General features: G+C 40.8%; 1 pseudogene across 1 annotated transcript in view; it reads left to right on the plus strand.

Moving 5' to 3' along the window:
• The window catches only part of LOC309664490 (dihydropyrimidinase-like), a 78,401-nt pseudogene that overhangs the window by 63,124 nt on the left and 2,032 nt on the right, over nucleotides 1-13,245 (plus strand). Inside the window, exon 7 of the transcript in view lies at nucleotides 4,725-4,932. The product of the transcript in view is annotated as a dihydropyrimidinase-like (transcript). The remainder of the gene's footprint in view (nucleotides 1-4,724; nucleotides 4,933-13,245) is intronic.

Genomic DNA, 13,245 nt, shown 5'->3' on the forward strand with positions numbered 1-13,245 from the left:
CAGAGTCTTGGGGCAGGGAGGGGGCATATCTGAGCAGTGAGAAGGGCACCCAGGGAAAAGGAAGACTCAGAAGTGTGGAAGTTCCTAAAGAACTGGAGACTCGCAGCTCTGGCTGGAAGGAAAAAGTTGGGTGAGGAATGACACCCTGTCAGACACCTTCCAATGTGAAAGTGGAAGCACATTCTTTTTGCTGCTGGTGATAATGCCGAGAATTTACATTTTGTGTTAATTTGACCTCATTGACATAATACCTTATTATAGAGAATCACTTAGATGTTGCCTAATTGCCTTCTTTCTCTTGCTAACCCCAATGCTGAGAAAGTCAAAAAAATGGCCTTTGTTTTGGCTGCGGCAGAGAAATCTGATTTGATATTTTGTTGTCACAGATCTTTTGCTTTCATATTTATTTGTTTTTTCCTAGGCCACCCAAGCACTTTAATTTGTATATTTCCTTTTGCATTTGTCCACATGCATATGTATTTTCCCATGCTTTCTGTAACTTTTTTTCCATTTAAATTATATAATTATCATTTTCTTTGCTTCCCCAGTGTATTCTTATTTCTAGTCTTTCACAGAAGCCCAATGTTCCATTGAGTAATCACTGGGAAATTGTTATGCTTCAGTTTTTCAAAAGTTTAGGTATCGTAATGGCAATTTTTGTGTATAGAACTTATTTCTTCTGTTAGATTATTTTCCTAACAGCATCTGTAACTCTTAACTTCCTGCTTGGAAAAATAAAGTTTTATGTCTTAGGGTTTTCCCTTTTTTGCCTCCCATTCTTGTATGTAAATAACCATTTCAGCATGAATTATTATGCATTTTACTTTCTCTGTATAGCAGCCTTACTAATACATCTGTCCAGACATGCTTATATAACACTGTACAGTATAAGCCCAAGAGCTTCTGCCATCAGTGTAACTGTGATATGCAGGAAAGCAGTAGCCCAGACTATGGAAGTATCGAAGAGAGATTGTGATGGTCATAAAACGACACTCTAGCCTGAAGGTCTAAATCTCCTCTATGTTGTTTCCTAGATTTATTTTCTTTAAGTTTGTATCTTTCATCACCAACTCATAACTTATCATAACTCATTCTATACCTAGTAACCCTTTAACTATTTTATTCATTTTCCTACTTTAATGACATTACTTACTATTTGATCAGTACTCTTCCCTCCTCCTTAGTGTTTGAAATGATTGTTGTTGTATTTGTACCTGCCTCCTATTTGTTAACCTTTTAAATGTTTCTCTGTACCAGTAAGTTGGTTCCTAAGGATACTGAAAGCTCTTTTTGTGCAGCATACACTGGCCATGGGACCCAGTGATGCCACTCATGGGAATTTACACTAAGAAAAGCGTTCACACCAAACATATACATGAATCTTTATAATATCTGTATTCATAATCATCAAAAACTGGAAACAACCCAAATGTCCTTCAGTAGGTGAATGGATAAACACTCTGTGGTGTATTCATACATTGGAATACTACTCAGCAATTAAAAAGGAATGACCTATTGATACACACAACAACTTGGATAAATCTCAAAATAGTTATGCCAAATGAAAGAAGTCAGCTTCAAAAGGTTACATACTCTATGATTCTATTTACATGACATTCTTGAAAAGAGACTACTCTGGAGATAGAGAACAGATCAAGGATTTCCAGGAGTTATGCGTGGGGGGAGGTTATGACTACACAGGGATGGTATGAGTTTTGGGGGGCGATGGAACTGTTTGTGTCCTGAATGTTGTGAGGATAACAAATCTATCCAGGGGTCAACAGTCATAGAACTAACACTAAAAATGTAAATTTTATTGTATGTTAACTTAAAAAATATGAAAAGATTCCCGTTTCATCAAAGTAGTCGTAGGTCCTTTGACAAGTTATTTAACCTCTCTAAATCTCAATTTATTTACTTGTCAAGTGTAGAAAATACTCTCTACCTTGAAGAGGTGTCATAAAGATGAACTAGAATGTCATAAAGTATCTACCTGACATACAGGAAAATCTTCTTTTTCTTTTCCATGCTGGTATTTCTCATTGGGAGCAGATTCTTTTTCATGATTACTATTACCTGGGCTTTTTTACAGTTATTTGTCTCTTGGGGAACAGACTGGAGGGTTTCAAGCAGAAAAGTGACCTGATCTGATGTTCATTTTTAAAATATCATTTGAGCAGCTTTGTGGGGGGGTGGTAAGGAGTGTAGGAGGGTAAGAATGGAAACATGGAGGCCAGTAAGAGGTGTTGGGGGTTGTCCAGATGAGAGATGATGGTGGCGTGGACTCGGTGGGAGCGATGGAGGGGGAGAGAAATGGGCAGGTTTGGGATTTATTTATTTTTTGGAGGTAGAACCAACAGGCTTGATGATGGTTTGAGGAGTGAGGAAAGGTGGCTGGGGGTGTCATTTACTGAGATGAGAAACTCAAGGGAGGAGCAAACTCGAGTGTGTGGGCTGGAGTCATCATGGAAAATCAAGAATTCTGTTTGGATGTGTTAAGGAGTGGAAACCAAACAGATAATTGGGTACAGGATTCTGGAACCCAGGACCAGGTCAGCGTTGTGTCGTTCATTTCCACTGGAGGCGCCACAGTGAGTCTCCCAGCTCCGCCCCTCCAGATTAGGGTTTCAGGGGAGCTTTTAGCTGCTATTCCTTTGACCTAGCCTTGGGATTTTTAGCAAAGCACTTTTCTTTAATCCATTCCTGAGAGCAAGCGCTTGTAGAAACTTCAGAGTATGCTTGTCTGATCCACTGCTGCCAGATTTTCTTTTTCCTTTTCCATTTAATGTGATTTAGGGAAAGGCGAACACCCAGTATTTCCAAATATCCAGCTTAGAAGTCATTTCATACTGTGTAAGATTGAAAAGTATTAATAAACTACTGAGAATACTGATGACTATGCAAATACATGACAAAATATGCTGAGGTTATATTCAACATATTTTGTTATTTTTATTGTCCTCAAATTTCCAGTTTTGCCACAGACAAGGGAAAGAAATTCAAGATATAATTTTCCTTTTGAAGGTATAATTTTTTCTATGTTGAATTTTTTAAAGTTTTATTTACTTTTTTATACAGCAGTTTCTTATTAGTTATCTATTTTATACATATTAGTGTATATATGTCAATCCCAATCTCCCAATTCATCCCACCACCACCACCCCTCCCACCCCCGCTTTCTCCCCTTGGTGTCCATACGTTTGTTCTCTGCATCTGTGTCTCTATTTCTGCCGTGCAAACTGGTTCATCTGTACCATTTTTCTAGATTCCACATATATGCGTTAATATATGATATTTGTTTTTCTCTTTCTGACTTACTTCACTCTGTATGACAGTCTCTAGGTCCATCCACGTCTCTACAAATGACCCAATTTCGTTCCTTTTTATGGCTGAGTAATATTCCATTGTATATATGTACCACATCTTCTTTATCGTCTGTCAATGGGCATTTAGGTTGCTTCCATAACCTGACTATTGTAAATAGTGCTGCATTGAACATTGGGGCGCATGTGTCTTTTGGAATTATGGTTTTCTCTGGGTATATGCCCGGTAGTGGGATAAGCATCATAAGAGACTACTACAAGCAACTCTATGCCAATAAAATGGACAACCTGGAAGAAATGGACAAATTCTTAGAAAGGTATAACCTTCCAAGACTGAACCAGGAAGAAATAGAAAGTATGAACAGACCAATCACAAGTAACAAAATTGAAAATGTGATTAAAAATCTTCCAACAAACAAAAGTCCAGGACCAGATGACTTCACAGGTGAATTCTATCAAACATTTAGAGAAGAGCTAACACCCATCCTTCTCAAACTCTTCCAAAAAATTGCAGAGGAAGGAACACTCCCAAACTCATTCTACAAGACCACCATCACCCTGATACCAAAACCAGACAAAGATACTACAAAAAAAGAAAATTACTGACCAGTATCACTGATGAATATAGAAGCAAAAATCCTCAACAAAATACTAGCAAACAGAATCCAACAACACATTAAAAGGATCATACACCATGATCAAGTGGGATTTATCCCAAGGATGCAAGGATTCTTCAATATACGCAAATCAGTCAATGTGATACACCACATTAACAAATTGAAGAATAAATACCATATGATCATCTCAATAGATGCAGGAAAAGCTTTCGACAAAATTCAATACCTATTTATGATAAAAAAAAAACTCTCCAGAGAGTGGGCATAGAGGGAACCTACCTCAACACAATAAAGACCATATACGATAACTACCAATTAACGATTGCCTCTGGGAAGGGAGGGACAGGGATGGAATTTGAGGGACAGGGAGGTATTGAGGAAACCTCCACTGTGTCTGCAAAAGTTAAAATTGTGTGGAGTGGGTATTGAGTCAGTGTGTTCATCATACTAATCTATGTTTGAAATATTTTATAATTAATATTTTGTTCTTTAAACATATACATAAAAATAACTTAAAATTATAAACGAGAGACAATGCCCTTCTTCCACTCGCTCCATCCTTATTAACCACCGTAAAGAGTGATCTACTGGGTTTTTCTCTCAGAAAATGTAATTACTTTGCAATAAAATGTTAATGCTATGTTCTATCCTTAAAGTCACTTGTTCCAGTGATAAAGCTATGGCTTAATAGAGTTGCTAAATTTTCTTCTAAGTCATTCTTTTAATATTTCATATTTGTCAAATGAGCTGGTAATGATCGGGAACATCTTTGTTTTTACGTCAGGACCATTTCGGCAAAAACTCATCATCAGGCTGTTAACTTCAACATCTTTGAGGGCATGGTGTGCCATGGGGTGCCCCTGGTGACTATTTCAAGAGGCAAAGTGGTGTATGAAGCTGGAGTTTTCAATGTCACAGCAGGAGACGGGAAGTTTATTCCTCGTAAACCATTTGCTGAATATATTTACAGACGGATCAAGCAGCAGGACCAGGTGAGTTGGGGCTAAGTGGGCTGTTAACACGGGCTGGATTGTCACTTGCTCCTGGATGCTGGTGATGGCGTTGTCACATACAATTGGTTAACATATTCACAGGGTGTTAGAAGAGGTTATGAACAAATACAGCTGTCAAAGAAAAAAGTCATTATTGGATGGATGCAGTTTCTTTTGAAGATTGGTGTCTATCAGGTTTCCTAATGGACCAAGTCAGGTTTTCCCAGGCAAGTGTAGGGCCCCTGTGGGCCTTTTGACAATTGCTGTTAGTCAGAGTCCTGTGAGAAGCAGCCATCCAGATGGATAAAGGTGTGACTTTTTTAAACACCTGGGAGAGAAAATGGGTGGGAGCCCGGGAAAGGCTGGCAGAGTCCTCAGCCTGCAGTTCAAGCCTGGCCCCAGTGAAGGAGAGAGGGAGAAAAACAAGTGGTGGAAACATCCTAGACTACTATACAGACCAAGAAAGGTTGAGCAAGGCCTACAAGCAGCCCTTGAGCCATCTCCTGCATCCAGCCACGTGGCGTGCTGTCATTGGCTGAGAACAGCAGTGGGAGGCATGTCCTCAAACGGACAAAAGGATGGAGTTCGAACTCAACTACTGTCCCTTGAAACATCAAGCTCCCTGTCGTTGAAGGTCTGCAAGGTGTATTCTAATGACCACCAGAGCAATGGCGGAGTTTGAGGTCAAGGTAAATATGAATTCTACCTTGGCTTCCCTTTTCCTAGCTGTGTGGCCAAGAGCAAGTTTCTCTATCATCCTTGGTCTGTTTCCTCATCTGGAAAATGACAACAGTGTGTTCTCCCCAACAGATTGCAAGAGTCAAATGAGATTTTAAAACGTAAGGCACCAGTAGGAGGTCAATAAACATCAGTTCAGTCTCTTTGCTTTCCGCCTTTGATGACCGAATTTATAATAAAGGCCTCCAAGTCTTTGTTATAATCCAGTTGTTAAAAAAGAGGTGTTTGTTCTTTTAATATGTCTTGCATTTTCCAGTGTTTGTTTAGCTCATGCAGTGTTTTAAACAGTTTTAAAAATTCACTTCACTACATACAGTAATATATCAGAATTTTCAGACTAAAACCATCTAAATTGCTGGGTTTGGAGAGAGGCGGGGCACCGTGTGCCCTCAATCCCACATGGTAAGAACAGGCCGGAGCTGGATGGCCAAGCCCTACAGAGGCAGCCTTTCTGATCTTCACCTACAGGCTTCACTCATTAATGTTCCCAAACCGGCTGTGTAGCCATTAGAATTTGTAACCCTTGGGTTAGTTCTAAGGCTTCTGTGTCTTCTTTCCATTTTAAAATATACTTCTCTTTTTCCAAAGTTCTCTGGCTGTTTTCCGATTCATTTCGTTTGGGTCTTGTAGTCTCTGATTTCTCCTCTAATGTCTTGTGAAAATTTTTTGCTTGTGGATTCTCAGAGTTTGTTAGATAAGATTCATCCTTTTTAACCACTTCCTAAAGCTTTGATTAAGTAAACAAGTGCTCTAGAATGCTTTAAATTCTCAGGATGCCACAATTCTTTATATACTGTATTTCAGTCAAAATATTTAAGGTTGCAATTTATTTTGCTGGGAGTTAATTTGTAAATATTGACACTGACAGGTGACAGGTAGGTAGAGGCTATAAGGTTTCCATGTATTTCTAAACATCACATGGTAAATAACAGCAATACTAACATTTACTGAGCTTTTACTGAAGGCAAGGCACAATGCTAGGGGCTCTGTCACTGTAACAACCCTGTGAGCGAGGGAGTATTATTTTCCCCACTTTAAGTATTAGGAAACTGAAGCTTAAGGAAATTAAACAACTTGGTCATGTCACATAGCTAGTATATGGCAGGACCAAAACATCAACTCCGGTTATCTGACTACAAAAGCTGTATGCTTAAGCAATAAACCATATAACGTAAACCATAAAGATTGAGTTAAATGAGTTAATGGGAGATAAGTTATTCTGAACTAGGTTTGGGGAAAAAATCTAAATGAGAGGCCTTGATGGCAGCTAGTTTATTCATGACACTTGTAGTAGTAATCCAAGGGAGGAACAGATAAGCGTTGACTTAGGAGAGATAGTACCGACAGAACTGGGTGATGAATCATGTGACACTTGAAGTGAATCCAGGACCAGCCTGCTCCAGGCTGTCAGTACCAGTTGCCCACCAGCAGGGACACTAGACTAACTGGGAACCCCTGACAGACTGTATTTAAAGGACTGACTTTGCCTAAGTCTTCCTCTTGTAGGGAAAATATGCCGAGATCACCGAATGACTGGCTTCATCAGTTCTCCTTTTCAAATTGTTGTTGGGTATTTTATTGGCAAAATTAATGCCAACATCATTTTTTAGGAGTTCACTATCAATTTTGTGAGTTATTTTAGTTTCTCAATATTTTCTTCTGATACCAACTTTTTAGGTATTCTAGTGCATTATTGTTTTTACAATAACAATAAATAATAGTTGCATTATAATATATTGTTCTGAGCACTTACTATCTGCCAGGCACTGTATTTGGTGTAATTTATATTCATTATTTTACCTAACCTGCACAACAAGCCATGTGGGAGATATTGTCATCCCCATTTTACAGAATAGGAAACTGACTCTCAGCAAGATTAAGTAACTTTACCTGGGCTGAGCGGTAAGTAAACGTAAGAGCCAGGGTGTGTGATAAGACCTTTCTGATTCCCGCTGTACATGAGACCTCTGTAGAGCAAGAAAAGAGAAGAAAATGATTGTGAAACTCAAATCATGGGGAATGCATTATTTTAAAAAGTGTTGATGTGGAAAAAGTATCAAATAAAATGAATCAAATGAGGTTGGGGGACTGTGTGGAGATGTTTCAGACCTTTTTTCTCTCCATTAGGCGAAGATAATTTCATAGAAGGAAAATATTACGCTAAAGTTAAAAAGAGTTGTTAGGAATCCTAGATTTTAAATTCACATGAGGTAATTAGAGCTCTTACTTTGGTTTTCATTTGAAATATTCAGATTTCTTTGTAAGTGAGGAGAAGAGTTTGAAGGCAAGCAGGAAAGGCCCATACCATTTCTCCTGCTCTTCTGTTATCCTTCCCAAGAAAATTAATCACTTGCCACTCTGGACTCCAAAGCACAGATTGTAGAGACACGCCAGTGTTTGTCAGTCCCAGAACTCAGCTGGTCTCCTGGCTAGAATTTTAGTTCTTTGAGGAACTTACTTTCTTATTCCCAGTACTTCCTATGTAGTAGGCGTTTGATAAATAAACAAATTGCAAATGGAAGGAGCAAAGACTATAGTTTCAGAGGTCATAGAAAGGACTTGAAATAAATTTACACAGAAGATTGCCTCTTGCCTCGTCCCAAACACTGGGGTTGTCTGTGAACTTGATTCTTATCCACGATTTTATTACTTAGTGAAACTTGGCATCATGCTGTGCAGCTATCACTGTTAACGGATATTGTGAGGAATTTCAAAGGACAGAAATGACATTGTAATGCAATTTGACAGCTTCAGGGAATTGTTTACTTTATTTTAATATTTAAACAGGGGATCCTTAAGGGAAAAAATTTAAATCAGAAGATGAAACCTCAAAATTTATTTGATAAATGTTACATAATAAAATACGTATTTCAATTCAATATAAAAAGTCACTTAAGGAAGAGGGTTGGGGGATTCAGGAAAGAAAAATAAAAGAGGAAGGAAAAAAAGGACATGGCCCCTCGGTATCCATAGGGTTTGGTGCTCAGTATCTGCAGATACCAAAACCCACAGCTGCTCAAGTCCCTTATACTGTTGGCCCTCTCTATCCATGTACTCAACCAGCTGTGCACATGGAGGGCCACGGTAACAGCAACTTGGGTGTTCAAGTACATTTTGAAAGAAGAAAATCAACTTACATACTACTCATTCTTTACCAAAAAAAACAAAAACAAAAACTTTTTAAACTCAAATGGTTTATTATTCCTAGAATTTTTGTTTGTTTAGGGTATTATAATTTTTACCAAAATTTGGAAGCACAGACATTCTTCAAGTCATCCCTTTTTCTCTTTTTTCAGTAATAAGCAACCCAATCTATTTTGGAAAATTAGGGTCACATTGCATTTTCTAGAGAAGCAGGGATAACTTCATGGAGTAATGCATGGTTTCAGAATACTGCTGCCAAAGCTTTTAAACTGGCTTGTGCCTTTGCAACCATAAGCATAATTTGCCTTTTAGATAAGATAAAATTAAATGGATGGCTGATCTAGTCCTTGAAACGGGTGTTCTCCATTTCCGAAATAACAGTTTGTCAATGTCTTTCTCAATGTGGTAGCTCAGAGAAAATAATTTCATATCATCAGCTGCCATGTAATTCTGATTTCCTCGGATTGATTGCTAGTAATTGCAAAAAGCGATACATATGTTGGAGCCAGCTCATTTTGGCTTATGAGAGACACTTCTATGTATCCCTTCCCAACTCCTCCTTCAGTGGTGTCAGTAGCTTGAAATCAGCCATGGTGAGAGCATTTACACAACAGAAATAGGCAAGTGCTATAAATCAGGGCTTTAGGAGTGATGAGAAAAGGGGAAGGTGGGTTGTCAACATTTACCAGTACATCACTGTATACAGGGACTTTGTTAAGTACTCTCTTTTCATGTTTTATCTAACCATTCAATGTTCATCCAGTAAATACTTATTGATGACCAATTATGTGCTGACATTGTTCTTGAGAAATAGCTCACAGGGTATTTTGAGGATTAAATGGAAACATTTGGTGGATAGTAAAACATTATCAAAGTGCAAATGTCCATGTTATAGATCACCTCTGTTGAATCTAGTGATTCATAGTCCCCTGGAGAGCTCAGTCCTGTGAGGACCTCTAAGAACCTTGAAGTTCACCAGGTACTGAATACCTACCTCTAAATTCACCAGCCAGGAATGGATTTCATTCTCAGGGAGTCGCTGCTCATTTGGACCGTTTGGTGTTAGGTCAGTGTCTGCTGTTTGGTATTTGGAAGTTCTGTTGTCTTTATCGCTATGTTAGTATCTTAGCCTCCATGATCAACATCGTATTAGTAACTTCTTGGGGTTCAGGATTCTTGTCTATGGTCTTAAAAATCTCAGAGAAATCTAGCATCCTAGCATTTTACTCTCTGCAGACAATACAGGTAAATTTTCTATCAATTTTAAGCTTCCTCTTTTCCCTGACCAGCTAACCAAAAACATTTCTGCAATCATGCGGGTATAGTGATTGCAATTAATATTTATTCATAGCACTTCATATCGCGATATAATTCTCATTTTTGTCTATAAACTCATCACCGTGACAATCATCATTAAGTACTATGAACTCAAATTGAGCTCCCATCTACCTAAGTAAACCACCAGCACCCTGCTGGGTGAGGTGCCATCCATGTTTCCTGTTTTACTTAGGATAGCCTCTCACAGTGTTTTACCCTCAAACCTTTCTATTTGATTGTGAACCCACCAAGATGGGAAGAACTGCTGGCGGGGTGTGCTCGTCTAATTTTGGCCAGCCTGTACTGGGGGAAAAAGATGTCCCCACCCAGATCAGTCTTCCAAAGGTGTGCGCTCAGGATCCTAGTCTCTTTTAGGTGCTCCTTAAGAAAGCTTTCAAGTGATTTTAGATAATGCTACCCTCAGGAGATTCTATTGCCCAATATCATCTAAAAAGTTCTAAAAAGTCCTACAGTCAAGAAATCTTTCATTTAACAAATGTTTGTTAAGGACCAGATACAATTCCATATTCCAGGTGCTGGGGATATAGGTGTAACTAAGACAGCAGTCCCTGGGCTCAAAGAGCTTTAATCCTACTTCTCTTTCAACTATAGTTTGTGGGTGCTTAAGTTCTAGTTCTGTTTGAGATGCTAATTACACCTCCCTGTGAAGAGGTCTGTTAGCCACTTGGATAAAGGAGTCCGGACATTGGGAGGCATTGGGGCTGGACATAAAATTTAGGAATCCTGGCATCTACATTTATTTAAAAACACAAGTCTGAGGCCACCAGAGAGACTGTAGACAGAGAAGAAAGGGGACTTGAGAAAGAGCTCTGGGGCTGCCAACCTTCAGAGGCTGAGGAGAGGTGGAGGGGAGGAGCCAGCAAAGGAGCCTGAGAAAGCTGACCAGTGAGATCAGAAGAAAAGTAGGAGAACACGGAGAAGATAAGAGACCTGCTTACTTTGTTCAACCCAGAACCCTCTGATACTTCATCCTGGTCTTCCTGTGAGCTTTATGCTGCATTAATGTCCTCTAAGAAGTGGGTATGCAGGGACTTCCCTGGTGGCGCAGTGGTTAGGAATCCGCCTGCCAATGCAGGGGACACGGGTTCGAGCCCTGGTCTGGGAAGATCCCACATGCCGTGGAGCAACTAAGCCCGTGCACCACAACTGCTGAGCCTGTGCTCTAGAGCCCACGAGCCACAACTACTGAGCCTGCATGCCACAACTATAAAGCCCGTGCGCCTAGAGCCCGTGTTCCTCAACAAGAGAAGCCACTGCAATGAGAAGCCCGCGCACCAAAACGAAGAGCAGCCCCCGCTCGCTGCAACTAGAGAAAGCCCGCATACAGCAATGAAGACCCAACGTAGCCAAAAATAAATAAATAAGTAAAAAAAAAAAAAAAAAAAAGAAATAGGTATGCATGTAGTTGGGAAACTCAGGATGGTGTCCCTGTCATCACTGTACTCATCCTGGATACCTGGGAAAGAAGCCCACTTTGGACCCAACCACTAGGATAAGCTCTGAGCATTATACACTGGTTGCACCAGATGCTGATGCCCGTGTCAGGGCTGGGCACGTCACACTGGAGATGGAGTTTGCCATTTGCCACTAGAGAGAAGCCACGTGACTACTTTTCCTGAGAGCTGCAGGGTAAGTCTGCTTAGAAAACATGTGCAGCCAAACTCTGGAATAATGCAGGGAAGGCTTAACATTCTGCAGAACGAGTGCCGTCACCTTTCTATTTCGTCACCGTGAACATCTACTGAGGTTCTAAAATGTATATAGAGTACAGTGCCAGGGGCAATAGACAGTACAAAGATGGACAAGACCTGGGTCTAGCATTAAAGAGCTTATGTAACCACATCTAAGGATAAGAAAAGATTAGAAGGTTGAAAGTACTGCAAGGCTTGAGACCAGAACTTAAATTGTCTTTGATTCCTGTCAACTTGTCTATAAAGGGGAAGACTGTGAAGTGTGGGGCAGCAAAAGCCTCCCCAGAGAGGGTCAGTCTGTGTCTGAGGTGGCGGTGTGGGCAGGAGTGGTTAACAGCCCACAGCCATCCTGGCAGGAAATCGGTCCCTGCCCGTCCCGAGCCTCAGCAGCAGATGAAGAGGAAGGCTGTGTGCACGTGAGACCTGGCCAGTCAGGTCAGAGACATGTGACGGTCAGTGTGACCAGAGTGACCAGCCAGGCTAAGAGGGGCCTCGTGGCATTGCTAGTACAGTGACTGAGCAGCCGGAAAGGGATTCTTAGACAAGTGCAAAGGGCAGGTGCAACCTGGGGAGCAGATCAGTGCTGAAGCAGAACAAAAGAGGATGAGGGAAACTGAGTCAGCTCTGGCCAGGATAACTGACACAAAGAGGAGAGGAGCTCAACTAGAGATCTCCTTCCCACCAGCATCCTTCCACCCTTAATAGGAATTTATCAAGTATTTACTGAGTACTTGTTTTGGAGAAACAGAGCAATAGACCAACCCTGAGTCTGCTGGAGGAGATAGACAGATAATTACAGAAAATGGTAAGCACGATACTGGATGTGGCAGAGAGGTCTAAAGCTCCCTGGGCTAATGATTGCCTGGGCTGAGTTACCGAAGATCCATTGGAGATATTTAGGTTAAAAAAAAGAGGGTGGGCATGCCATGATGGTTGAAGGCATGGCCCTGGCAGAAGGATGCTTGGAAGGATGCCGATTCACCTGGTTTGAGTCACCCCTGAGCCTGCAGCTGGGTTCAGGGAAGGGATCCTCCGAGGGACCTGCCGGCTTGTGGAGCAAGCCCACCCCCTGAATGAGGAGGGGGGGGCCCGGGCTTGACGGTCCCGCTTAAATCACTGGTATTAGTCATCAGTCCCCAGGAAGGAGTCCAGGAGAGACAAACAAGTACAGATGAAAGCCACAAACAGAAAGGTTTCGAAGGAACTGTTGGAACAGGGAGATGGGGGTGCTGATGAGGGACATGCAGCACAAAGGCAGATGGCACAGATATCTGCCCACTGGTGTCACTTTCTCCAGGGGCTGCAGAAGAGGCTGATGCTTGAACTGAAATATGCCACGGGTTTTGCCGAGTGCAAATACCAACAGGAAAAGAGAAAAGCAAGACTCTTTACGTTGTCTGCA

Source organism: Balaenoptera physalus, assembly GCF_965194825.1.
Source record: "Balaenoptera physalus genome assembly, chromosome: 7".
Taxonomy (NCBI): domain Eukaryota; kingdom Metazoa; phylum Chordata; class Mammalia; order Artiodactyla; family Balaenopteridae; genus Balaenoptera; species Balaenoptera physalus.